Raw genomic sequence first — 13040 nt, 5'->3', positions numbered from 1 at the left:
TTTTTCAGAATAGCAGAATGTTGCTATGGTCATTCATGAGACACTGTGGCAAAAAAAAGATCCATCAGAAAATACCATGGAAAATATTTCTCATTATTCTATCCACATTCACTGGATATGAGCAATTGCGTGCTCTGATTGGCTACTCTACTACTAGGATATCAGCTCATATTCTGTGAGTAGAGAAAAACAAAATGGTTTTACTACTAGGATATCAGCTCATATTCTGTGAGTAGAGAAAAACAAAATGGTGGAGCGTGTTGCTGAACCAACTGAGGACGAAATAAAAACTCTGCTCGAAAAGAAAACCCCAAAACAAAATATGGAATGAAAGTATTTGATGATAAGAATGTATCTTTTTTATTGTTCAAGAATTATTATTATTATTATTATTATTATTATTATTGCAGTTTTCACAAATTGCTCCTGTCATTTTGCTGGGTTGTTTACATTCTAAGCAGAAATTATTTTGTTGGACGTTTTGGATAAAGTTTTTTTTATTTATTGAATTTGCAAAAAATAAAAAATAAAAATGCTCTGTTTCTCAAAATCCACTGAATGTGGATAGAATAAAACAGTTATTCCACTCAATCTTGTCATACACGGTTTATAGACAACTCGGTGCTACCGGTGTACGCCTCGTCAGCTATCAGCTCATGTATGACTCGATTTTGTGGAATAACTGTTAATTATGTGATTGCAAAGCATCACACAGTTTTTCAGATATCGATGCCAAACCGATTTTAACTTGGCCGTCTCGTGCCCAGCTAATTAACCAGTCTGCTCGTTTTTTTTCTGCCATTTTTATCACACATTATCTGTCATTTTTATCACGCATTTTTATCACTCATAGAGAATTTCAAGAATTTCAAGCAAGTCCAGTTGCCTTCTTTAGCACTTACGGTTTATGATGACCTGGATGACTGAACATTCACAGACATTTCCAAAGAGAATGAATTTTATATCGCCCCAACACTTCCAGCAGTAAATACCACCTTCAGATATTTCCAGAAGCGTTGTCCCGCCCCCCCCGATGGCTGTCGCCATGGAATCAACACAAATTATCTTTTGTGTACAATTAAGTAACCTGAAACTTGGAGGGATGTTTTTTTATTCATGATTCAATATTTTTTTATGCAAGTTCACTGACGTATTGCCATTCTTAATTTCCCTGAGGGAACCCTCCCAAAGGGATCAATAAAGTTTTATCTAATATAAGGACCTTTAGTCCTGGGTTCGAGCCCCGGGGCCGGCGAGGGCCTTTCTGTGTGGAGTTTGCATGTTCTCCCTGTGTCCGCGTGGGTTTCCTCCGGGTGCTCCGGTTTCCCCCACAGTCCAAAGACATGCAGGTTAGGTTAACTGGTGACTCTAAATTGAGCGTAGGTGTGAATGTGAGTGTGAATGGTTGTCTGTGTCTATGTGTCAGCCCTGTGATGACCTGGCGACTTGTCCAGGGTGAACCCCGCCTTTCGCCCGTAGTCAGCTGGGATAGGCTCCAGCTTGCCTGCGACCCTGTAGAACAGGATAAAGCGGCTTGAGATAATGAGATGAGATAAGGACCTTTATCCGAGTGTATCGTATGTAACATCCTGTCTTATCATACCTACATGATAGAAAGATATGTTTTGGATGCTTGGAATTGGAACAGGCTGTTCTGATTGCTACTTGTTTTGTTTACTTAGATTTATCTTCACTCGCACGTTCTGCTCTTTGCTTACTGATCAATATAACCTTCATTCACTGTTTTTCTTCTTTTCATCAGACTATGATCATGACGGGTGATGTAATGGTACATAATGTCTCTCTTCTTTGCTTCATCACCCATTTACATTATACATAGATAACTTAGCATCGTCAATCACATCATTATCATCATCATCATCCAATCAAAGAGCTACAACACACACATTTGTCCTACAGTAAACTGAGGAACATCTGAGAAACATTACTGTGTGTGTGTGTGTGTGTCAGTGACTGTTTACTCTGTGAGACAGAATCTCTGAGGCAGCAGAAGTCAATATTAAGTGGTTGCGCATTGCACAAAAATACATTTCACATAAATCATTACTAAAACTGGCACGGTAGAACAAATCTGATTGGTTGTTATGATTCTTACGTTGCACATTGTTACTCTTTCATTGCTGACGCTGTACACGCAGGCAAAGGGTTTTGAGAGTGTTGGTGGTTAATTCGCAGTTTGCTGCTGACCGTGTGTTAGATGGCATCAGAATGGATATAAGAAAATGGATTGTGTCAAAACACATCACCCCCCATTCAGCGGGGGTGAAAATTCATCACTTCAGAGTGCTTTGTCCCCTACACACCTAAACTGGGATCGTGGATTAAGTGGTTAGTGTTGACTCGGTCAGGAGTCAGGAAGGCTATTACTGGTGCAGCCGCGGGGTCTGTTGATTTTTTTAAATTATGATTTTGGCCGGGCGGCACGGTGGTGTAGTGGTTAGCGCTGTCGCCTCACAGCAAGAAGGTCCGGATTCGAGCCCCATGGCCGGCGAGGGCCTTTCTGTGCGGAGTTTGCATGTTCTCCCCGTGTCCGCATGGGTTTCCTCCGGGTGCTCCGGTTTCCCCCACAGTCCAAAGACATGCCGGTTAGGTTAACTGATGACTCTAAATTGACCATAGGTGTGAATGTGAGTGTGAATGGTTGTCTGTGTGTCTATGTGTCAGCCCTGTGATGACCTGGCGACTTGTCCAGGGTGTACCCCGCCTTTCACCCGTAGTCAGCTGGGATAGGCTCCAGCTTGCCTGCGACCCTGTAGAACAGGATAAAGTGGCTAGAGATAATGAGATGAGATGAGATGATTTTGGCCGCCGAGCCAAGTACCTTAGACTTGCATTGACGTTTTGTTTTCATGCTGCGGAGCTATTTGTATGTATTTTAAATTTAAAGGACTTGCCTGTAGGTTTGTGTGTGTTGTTTTATGTTTGGCATCTTTCGGGTTGTAATGCATCTGTGAGAAAATTGGAGGGGAGGGTTAACAGGTGGGCATGGGAGTTGATAAAACTGCCCTGGTAATATGTCACATGATTTTCCCGGACTAAAGCAACCTTCAGGGCCGTGGTTTTGTGGTTGGCGCAGTTAATTGTTTGAAACACGTTGTCAGACCGCCATCACTATTACACACTATATGAAAAATATTTGCTCCCTTGCGATTTCTAATTGCCCCCTTAGTAAACTGTTCCTGGCACCGGGCCTGACACACCGTACACTTCTCTCAACAAAAAACAGCACTGTTTACTTCTTTATAAAACCCAGCCCTCTGCTGACATATCTTCACTAAACTGCAGAGGAATGCTAGGAAGCTTTTGCTTTTCAGTGTAGAATGTTTTCTGCATGTCTGTACTGAAAATCTATTCCATCTGTTAGGGATTTGCTGGGATTCGAACCTGGTTCGTTGGTGTGATAATCCAGCAAACCCCCACTAGGCCACCAGGGGGATAACTCAAATGCAGAGGCGTGAGGCGGAAGTAGAAAAAGTATCAAACAACAGTTTATTTATACTATGTACAATATTTACAATCCGATGAAAAAACAAAAAAAAGAAAATCCAAAAGCTCAGAAGATAACTAAAATAAAAATATCCAAAGGTACAAAACAAAAGCCAAAAAACCAGAAAAGCAAAGTGCAAAACAAAGAACACGGTACAGAGGAAACTGGAGATAAACATAACAGCACAAAGACTCCGTGACAAGAGGACTGAACTCAGGGGTATAAATAGACAAACTAATTAAGGACACAGGTGAAGATAATTAGGCAATTAACACAAACACAAAACACAGGAACAGTGGCGGCCTCTAGAGGCCAAAATAAACACGACATGAAAAGGAAATAACAGCGGCCTCTAGAGGCCAAAACAGTCCTAGTCCTAACAGGACCCCCCCCCTCTAGGAGCGTCTCCTGACGTTCCCAGGGCGATCCGGATGGGCCGAATGGAAGTCCCGACATAGTTCTTTATCAAGGACATCCCGAGCAGGAACCCAGCAGCGCTCCTCAGGACCATAGCCCTCCCAGTCCACCAGATATTGCAACCCGCCGCGGACCCGGCGGGAGTCAAGCAGGCGATTCACAGTGAACACAGTCTGCCCCTGGAAGATGCGGGGGGGTGGGGGGTTCCTAGGGGCAGGGGCATACGTAGACGTCAGTACGGGCCGTAACAGGGAAACATGGAAAGTGGGGTTGATCCTCAGAGTCCGGGGCAACTGGAGCCGGTAGGAGACAGGGTTCACCCTGCGCACCACCTTGAAGGGGCCAATGTAGCGAGGAGCAAGCTTGCGGTTCTCCACCCGCAGTGGAAGGTCCTTAGTGGACAGCCAAACACGCTGCCCAGGGCGGAAAGCGTGTGCAGGTCTTCTATGGCGGTTGGCCTGAGTCTGGTTGGTTCTGGAGGTCTGTATGAGGGTCTTCCTGACCTTGCTCCAGGTCTTGCGACACCGTCTCACATATTGGTTGACCGAGGGCACCCCCGCGTCCTCCTCCTGGTCCGGGAACAGAGGTGGCTGGAACCCGAATTGGCACTGGAATGGCGACAGCTTGGTGGCCGATGACTGCAGGGTGTTGTGGGCGTACTCCGCCCATGGCAGCCAGGTGCTCCACGATGTCGGGTTATCCATAGCCAGGCCTCGCAGGGTGGTTTCCAGGTCCTGGTTGAGCCTCTCCGTCTGACCATTGGACTGTGGGTGAAACCCAGAGGAGAGGCTGGCAGTGGCTCCGATGACCTTGCAGAACCCGTGCCACACTCGGGAGGAGAACTGGGGCCCTCGGTCTGAGACGATGTCCTGTGGAAGACCAAAGACTCGGAAGACATGATTAAACAAAAGTTTCGCAGTTTCAAGAGCAGAGGGGAGTTTGCACAGTGGTATGAAGCGGCAGGCCTTGGAGAATCTGTCAACTAAGACCAAAATGACCGTGTTACCTTGTGACTCAGGGAGACCCGTGATAAAGTCGACTGCCACGTGGGACCAGGGACGCCGGGGAATGGTCAGAGGATGCAGGAGACCCTGGGGACGCTGTCGTGGGTTCTTGGTTCTGGTGCAAACCTCACAGGACAGGACAAATGACCTTACTTCCTGCTCCATGTTAGGCCACCAGAAGCGTCTTTTCAGGAAGTCCAGGGTCCTCCGAGCTCCCGGGTGGGCGGTGAGAGGGGAAGAGTGACCCCACTGGAGATCCTTGGCCCGGGCTTGATGTGGGACGTACAAGAGGCCTGGTGGCCCCGTCCCAGGACCGGGGTCCTGGCGTTGGGCTCGTCGGACAGCCTCCTCAATACCCCAGCGGACAGGGGCCACAATCCGGGACACAGGGATAATAGGCCCGACTTCATTCTCCCTGTTAGTGGCAGAGAACAGTCTGGACAGTGCGTCAGGTTTGGTGTTCTTGGAGCCGGGGCGGTATGAGAGGGTGAAGTCAAATCGACTGAAAAACAGGGCCCACCTAGCCTGTCGAGGGTTCAGTCTCTTGGCTTGCTGGAGGTACTCCAGGTTCTTGTGGTCAGTCCAAACCAGGAATGGATGTTGTGCTCCCTCCAGCCAGTGCCTCCACTCCTCAAGGGCCAGTTTGACCGCTAGCAGTTCTCGATCCCCCACATCGTACCGGGACTCAGCAGGACTCAGGCGGTGGGAGAAGTAAGCGCAGGGGTGCAGCTTTCCTTCCGAACGTTGAGAGAGCACCGCGCCGACACCACTGTCCGAGGCGTCCACCTCCACGATGAATGGTTGGGAGGTGTCCGGGAGAACCAGAATGGGTGCCGTGTAGAAGCGGTCCTTGAGGTCTTTGAACGCCTTTTCTGCCTGAGGAGACCAGCCATAAGATCCACCTGTCCCTTTGGTGAGGTCTGACATGGGTGCTGCCACAGAACTGAAGTTCCTGATGAACTTGCGGTAGAAGTTAGCGAATCCTAAGAACCGCTGAACCTCCTTAACGGACTTGGGAGTAGGCCAATCCCGGACGGCCAGGGTCTTGGCAGGGTCCATTTGGAGTTGGCCTGTCCGTACAATAAATCCCAGAAAGGAGACCTCGGGAACATGAAATTCGCATTTCTGGGCCTTGGCGAACAGATTGTTCTGTAGCAGCCTCTGGAGAACCTGGCGGACATGGTGGCGGTGCTCCTGCACGGTCTTGGAAAAGATAAGGATGTCATCGAGGTAGACAAAAACGTACAGGTTAATCATGTCCCTTAAGACGTCGTTGATTAGGGCCTGAAAAACAGCTGGTGCGTTGGTGAGTCCGAAGGGCATCACCTGGTATTCGTAGTGCCCAGACGGGGTGTTAAAGGCAGTCTTCCACTCGTCTCCCTGTCGGATACGGATGAGGTGGTATGCGTTCCGTAGGTCCAACTTGGTGAAGACGGTGGCGCCTTGGAGCAGGTCGAAAGCTGTGGACATCAGCGGAAGGGGATATCGGTTGCGCACAGTGATCTTATTCAGGCCCCTGTAATCAATACATGGTCGGAGCCCCCCATCCTTCTTGCCGACAAAGAAGAAGCCGGCTCCAGCAGGTGAAGTGGAGGGTCGAATAAACCCAGAGACCAGGGCATCTTTGAGGTATTCCTCCATGGCCTTGCGTTCTGGCTGAGAGAGTGAAAACAGTCTGCCACGAGGAGGGGTAGTCCCAGGGAGCAAGTCGATGGCACAGTCGTAGGCCCGGTGCGGAGGAAGAACGGCGGCCCTGCTCTTGCTGAATACCTCCTTGAGATCCCAGTACTCTGTGGGAACTTGAGATAACTCGGTGAGATCAGGGGGCTCGGCAGGAGACACAGGAGAGCTAGAGAGCAGACAAGAGGCATGGCATGCAGGGCCCCATTCCACAACCTGGCTTGTTACCCAGTCTATGCGAGGGTTGTGGCGAGTAAGCCAAGGAAGGCCTAGAATAACTGGGAACTCAGGTGAAGGAATCAGGTGCAGGGATATTTCTTCCTTGTGACCTTGAGACTGGAGGAAAACTGGAGAAGTAACTTGGGTGACTCTTCCATCACCTAACGCTTGGCCATCGAGGGCAGACACAGACAGTGGGATTTCAAGAGGTGCAGTCGGAATATTGATGCTTTGGGCGAAGTGAATATCCATAAAGTTCCCAGCCGCCCCTGAGTCTATCAAAGCTTGACAAGAGTGGACAGACTCACCCCAGGAGATGGAGACCGGGATGTAGATTCCTTGGCCAGGGAGTCCGGGAGAGAGGGTAGGCCCCGTCACAACCCTCCCTCGGCTGGACGGGGCGGTCCTTTTCCCAAGAGTTCGGGACATGATGCTCGGAAGTGACCAGGTTTGCCACAGTAGATGCAGCACTTGTCCCTCCTTCTGCGCTCCCTCTCAGATGCGGAGAGGCGAGTACGACCCACTTGCATGGGTTCTGGACAGTCACTGAAGGAGGTAGACGGTCTCCAGGTAGAGGTAGGGAGGCTGGGGGGGCTCAAGGCTTGGTGGCGTTCTCTCATCCTGTTGTCCAGACGAATAGCATGTGAGATGAGGGTTTCGAGGTCACTTGGGCATCCAATAGAGGCCAGACCGTCCTTGATGGGGTCAGACAGACCATGGTGGAAGGCTGACACCAGGGCAGTCTCGTTCCATCCACTTACTGCTGCGAGTGTTCGGAACGAGATGGCGTAATCTGCGACGCTTCCTCCTTGCCGGATGGACATGAGCTTTCGGGCTGCGTCGGTACTGATGTCTGCCTGAACGAAGACCCGAAGCATCTCTTCAGAAAACAGCTGGAAATCAAAGCACTCAGGTCCCTGTCTTTGCCAGATAGCAGTAGCCCAGGCTCGCGCCTTACCAGCTAATAAGGTGATCACAAAGGCAATCTTGCGGCGATCCGTAGTGTAGGTGGTAGGCTGAAGCTCAAAGGTGAGTTGACACTGGGTAAGGAACTCTCGACACTCACTGTGCTTGCCGTCATACCTCTGTGGTGCAGGAAGGCTGGGTTCGCGAGGTGAAGAAGGCAGCATTGCAGGAGGCACTGGAGCAGGAGTGGGAGCTGGATCAGGAGCAGGAACTGGATCAGGAGCAGGAGATGCAGGCAGAGATGTCAGCTGTGCCAGGGTTTTCCCAATTTGCTGAAGCAGTTCCTCGTGGCGAGCGAGGGCCTCACGTTGGCTGGTGAGCGTACGTCCATGAGCGTCCATGGTTGCTCCGAAGCGTGTCAAAGCTGCCATAATTCCCTGAAGGTTGGCCGGGTAGACAGTTGAAGCAGCCTCTGCTGAGTCGGTCATGACGGAGTCTTTCTGTTAGGGATTTGCTGGGATTCGAACCTGGTTCGTTGGTGTGATAATCCAGCAAACCCCCACTAGGCCACCAGGGGGATAACTCAAATGCAGAGGCGTGAGGCGGAAGTAGAAAAAGTATCAAACAACAGTTTATTTATACTATGTACAATATTTACAATCCGATGAAAAAACAAAAAAAAGAAAATCCAAAAGCTCAGAAGATAACTAAAATAAAAATATCCAAAGGTACAAAACAAAAGCCAAAAAACCAGAAAAGCAAAGTGCAAAACAAAGAACACGGTACAGAGGAAACTGGAGATAAACATAACAGCACAAAGACTCCGTGACAAGAGGACTGAACTCAGGGGTATAAATAGACAAACTAATTAAGGACACAGGTGAAGATAATTAGGCAATTAACACAAACACAAAACACAGGAACAGTGGCGGCCTCTAGAGGCCAAAATAAACACGACATGAAAAGGAAATAACAGCGGCCTCTAGAGGCCAAAACAGTCCTAGTCCTAACACCATCTGTGTACGATTTTTTTTTTTTTTTGCTTTTGCCCACTTTTGCTGGACCGGACCCCACAAGGTTGAAGTGTAAAACCTGATGATCCATTTTACAGGTTGATTAAATCCATCAGTGCCACCTGAACACACGCTTCAACAGAAGGGAGAAGAAAATCTGACCTTTTCTTCTTAACAAGGGAGTTCATATGGAGTTCATATGATGTCATATTTGTTGAATTCTGACTCATGACCTCGAAATTGTGCAGAATTCTGAATATTTCTCTTTTATTTTACTCTTATTTTGAGTTTCAAATGAAAAACAAAATAACTAGATAGAACTTGACGCCAACGGCGTCGATGGGGATGCCTCCACCTGGTAGACTACATGCCTTATTAAGTTGTGATTTGGGGATGGACATTTGACCTCACAGCAATCTTGACCTGTGACCTTTTAACCTCAAAATCTAATCAGTTCATGTTTGTCCCCAAATGCACAAATGGTGAAAATTTGGTGAAATTCCTTTCATTTGCCTTGGAGATATTGTGTTCACAAGGTTTTCGGACAGACATTTGACCTTATAGTGACCTTGACGTAGACCTTTTGATCTCAAAATCTAATCATTTCATCTTTGTCCCAAAGTGCACAAATGGTGAAAGTTTGGTGAAATTCCTTTCATTAGCCTTTGAGATATCGCGTTCACAAGGTTTCAGGACAGACGGACGCATGCACGGACAGGCGGACAACCTGAAACCATAATGCCTGCTGCACCTTACGGTGGTGGAGGCATAAAAATATCAAGATTTTCAATGCAGCCTCGGACTTTTGTATAAACAACAACGACTAAAAGAAAGATTAAAAATGCAAAAAGAGGAATTACTGTTATGATAAATGATATACTTTTAGAATAATTTAAAATAACCACATGAATAAAACAACAGCCTGAAGAGAAACACCAGCTTATTTTCATAAAGATGTGTAATTTTTTAAATAATTTTTTCCCATTCAGTCACAGGGGGATGCCAACTTTTGCACTCAACACATTTTACCTGCCCCGGCGATGAGGGTTTTTGCCCCGCAGCAGCTGAAGCACTGCAGCAGGGACCTGGAGTGGATGTTGGAGTTGAGCAGCGCAGCGGAGCAGCCCAATTTGGAAAGTCCGAGCCAAACCCAGATGAAGTTGGGTTCGTTCCCGAGGAACACAGCCACAGTTTCTCCCTCCTGCAGCTCAGTGTGATGGAGCAGAGCCCTCATCGCTTTACTGCTCAGCTTATCCGCCTCGCTGTACGTGTAGGAGCGACCTTCAAACACCAGGAACTTCTCAGGATGCTTCTTCACCACGTCTAAGAAACAGTCCAGGATGGTGTAGCACGGAGTGGAGCTGCGGGACCTCCTCAAGCTCATGGCCACACCAAGTACCTTCACTACATACAGCACATCATACACCAGGTACAGAAAACGGGCATGAACGAGGAGGAGAAGGAGGACCAGAGCCAGCAGCGCGTACAGGAGACACATGGTGACCAGTAAAGCGGCTGAAACAGACTGGGAAGCGCGCGCAGCAGCCTGAGCCTCGAGAAGATCAGCTGGGTATCCAATGGACACAAGGGGCGGGGAGGATCAGGAACGGGTGCGCAATTCTGAACAGCATTCCCTGGACTGCCAAATATGGAAAGACTACCGGTCCATACACTGCAGAGCAGGATGATGTTTTCTCCACAAAATACACTGACAGGAGTTACTGACAGCCTGAACTTCACTGCTGTCTAAAATGTTTCATTCCTCTTATACCAGCAGCAGTTTACCAACAATTACATCTTTCTTTCTTTTTAAAGAATGATGTCATGCATTTCACACTAATTTAATGTTGTGCAACATCAGTAAAACAAGTTAATTCCTGTTCTCACTCACATTCCAGCAGTCAGTCACTCCGTCACCAGTCTCTCTTTATTCTCTCACTTGAAGTTCATAAGACAAGAAGTGCACAGTGAAAAAAAACTTACCCCCCAAAAAAAAAATTACCCCATGTTTTATTGTGAATAAGTTTTAACCTAATGAAGTAATATCTGTACTGCACTGAATATCCTGGGTCTAAAAATCTGAGGGAAAAAATCATAAGAAAGAAGGTAATTCATTTCATTTACTCTGAAATTAAAGTGTACCGGTACTGGTCATGCTTACACATTAATCATGCTTTATGTGTTACTTAGGGGTGGCACGGTGTAGTGGTTAGCACTGTCACCTCACAGCAAGAAGGTCCTGGGTTTGAGCCCAGCAGCCGACGAGGGCCTTTCTGAGGGCATGTTCTCCTTGTGTTTGTGGGTTTCCTCCAGGTGCTCCAGTTTCCCCCACAGTCCAAAGACATGCAGGTTAGGATAAGTGGTGGCTCTAAATTGACCGTGAGTGTGAATGGTTGTTTGTATCTGTGTCAGCCCTGCGATAACTTGGCAACTTGTCCAGGGTGTACCCTGCCTCTCACTCATAGTCAGCTGGGATAGGCTCCAGCTTACCTGTGACCCTGTAGAACAGGATAAGCGGCTACAGATAATGGATGGATGGATGGATATATTACTTATAGACAGGGACGTAGCCATCATTTTAGAAGTGAGGAGGACAAATTGTTCAGAGGTCTACTGAGTGATTTATCATCCTCTCGCATTCAATTGCACCTCTCCTTAGCAGCTAAAGAACCACATAACCACAAACAGCACAGCACCAGGGAACCGACTTTAGTTCTTTAAAATGATATACTATCAAAATCTAAAGTCAAAATCTATAAATCTATAAAGTAAAATTTATAAATAGAATTAAGAATAGTAGTAGTGACATAGCTAGTTATATTCTCTTCTCACCTGTGACCCTGCATAATCATCCCTGTTGGCCTCTGGTCCACTGTCTCCTCTCTCACCCTGCTCTTTCTATTGTGGCAATAAAGTTTAAAAAACATGTGGAAAGCAACATTTTGAAATGGAATTGGGAATACAGTAATAATAATCAGCAAATTCATGTACTTGAAACTTTAACTACCACAAAAATAAATTAAATCTTTACAAAAATAACAGTCAAAGGAACACAAATACATTTATATTCTTATTTTCTACCCAGAAGTGAGTAATCTTAGAGTAGCCAAAATAGTAACGTTACTCAAGTAAGAGTATTGTTACTTTAGAATAATATTAATCAAGTAAAAGTAAAATGTATTTTGCAACAAAACAACTCTTAAGAGTACAATTTATCCAAAAAGTTACTCAAGTAAATGTAACGGAGTAAATGTAACTAGTTACTGCCGCCTCTAAGTTAGCTAGCTAGCTTAACTAACTAAATTGACATCTAATTGACATCTTTTAGCTAAACATTATCTACATTCAACAGCATTACTCAACTTACACGGTTTGTTTGGAAAAAAAAACTGTCTAAAGTCTTTAGCCTCTTGGCTGGTTTGCTGAACATACAGAAGCGCTGCCCAGATCTGAATCACAACAAAGATACTCACACAATATTTTCTAAAGCGTCTCTGATCACACACGACAGCGGTGTTTGTTTGCCGCCTCAGCTCCGCCTGCTCATGATGTGTTTAGAGGTGGCTCGGAAAAACGCATTTCCACATGTTAAAAATGAATTGAGTGGTTGTAATGGCTGTAAAAAGTGCGGGGGACAGAAGGCACAAATACAGGAAGTGCGGGGGACATGTCCCCCGCGTACCCCGCGTCCGGTACGCCCATGCTTATAGACAAAAGATGCGTACATTCAGTCAAAAAAACCCACCATAAAAGCACTTTTGTGGACAATTTTATTCCATGAATTACCCGTGGAGACAGAACCATTGCTGGCTGGAAGTGGCATACAGTCGTTGATTCCGGGTTATCGGATGTGAGTGTTCTGTGGGTCGAGATTCCCAGTTCCCAGTCAAGTAACTTCAGAACACATTGAATAAATATAGATCTAATACTTGTAATAGAGCTTTATTTTACAGCACATATGTATTATTTCATGGCATTATGTGGAAGTAGATTTGGTTGTAATTTGGGGTCGAGAGCTTCGCCAGCGAAGCTCAACAGGTTTAGAATGAATAGGTCATGTATTAAGATAAATATCTTCACAAGTTTTTTAATCATACAAGCATGATAAACATATTGACAGAAACTTTATACTTTACACTTTCCTATGTGCCCGTCTCGTCTCGTCTCGTCTTGTCTTCTTCCGCTTTATCCGGGACCGGGTCGCGGAGGCAGCAGTCTAAGCAGGGAAGCCCAAACTTCCCTTTCCCCAGACACCTCGGCCAGCTCCTCGGGAAGAACACCGAGGCGTTCCCA

The 13040-nt window shown here is 46.7% G+C and overlaps 1 pseudogene; it reads right to left on the bottom strand.

Annotated features, from left to right (window-relative positions):
* The window catches only part of LOC132887604 (long-chain fatty acid transport protein 2-like), a 37673-nt pseudogene extending 27428 nt beyond the window's left edge, over positions 1-10245 (bottom strand).
* Between the last annotated feature and the right edge of the window lie 2795 nt (positions 10246-13040).

Source organism: Neoarius graeffei, chromosome 6, assembly GCF_027579695.1.
Source record: "Neoarius graeffei isolate fNeoGra1 chromosome 6, fNeoGra1.pri, whole genome shotgun sequence".
In the NCBI taxonomy this organism is placed as follows: Eukaryota; Metazoa; Chordata; class Actinopteri; order Siluriformes; family Ariidae; genus Neoarius; species Neoarius graeffei.
The sequence above is the reverse complement of the archived record's forward strand: the minus strand, read 5'-3'. Positions and strand labels throughout refer to the sequence as shown.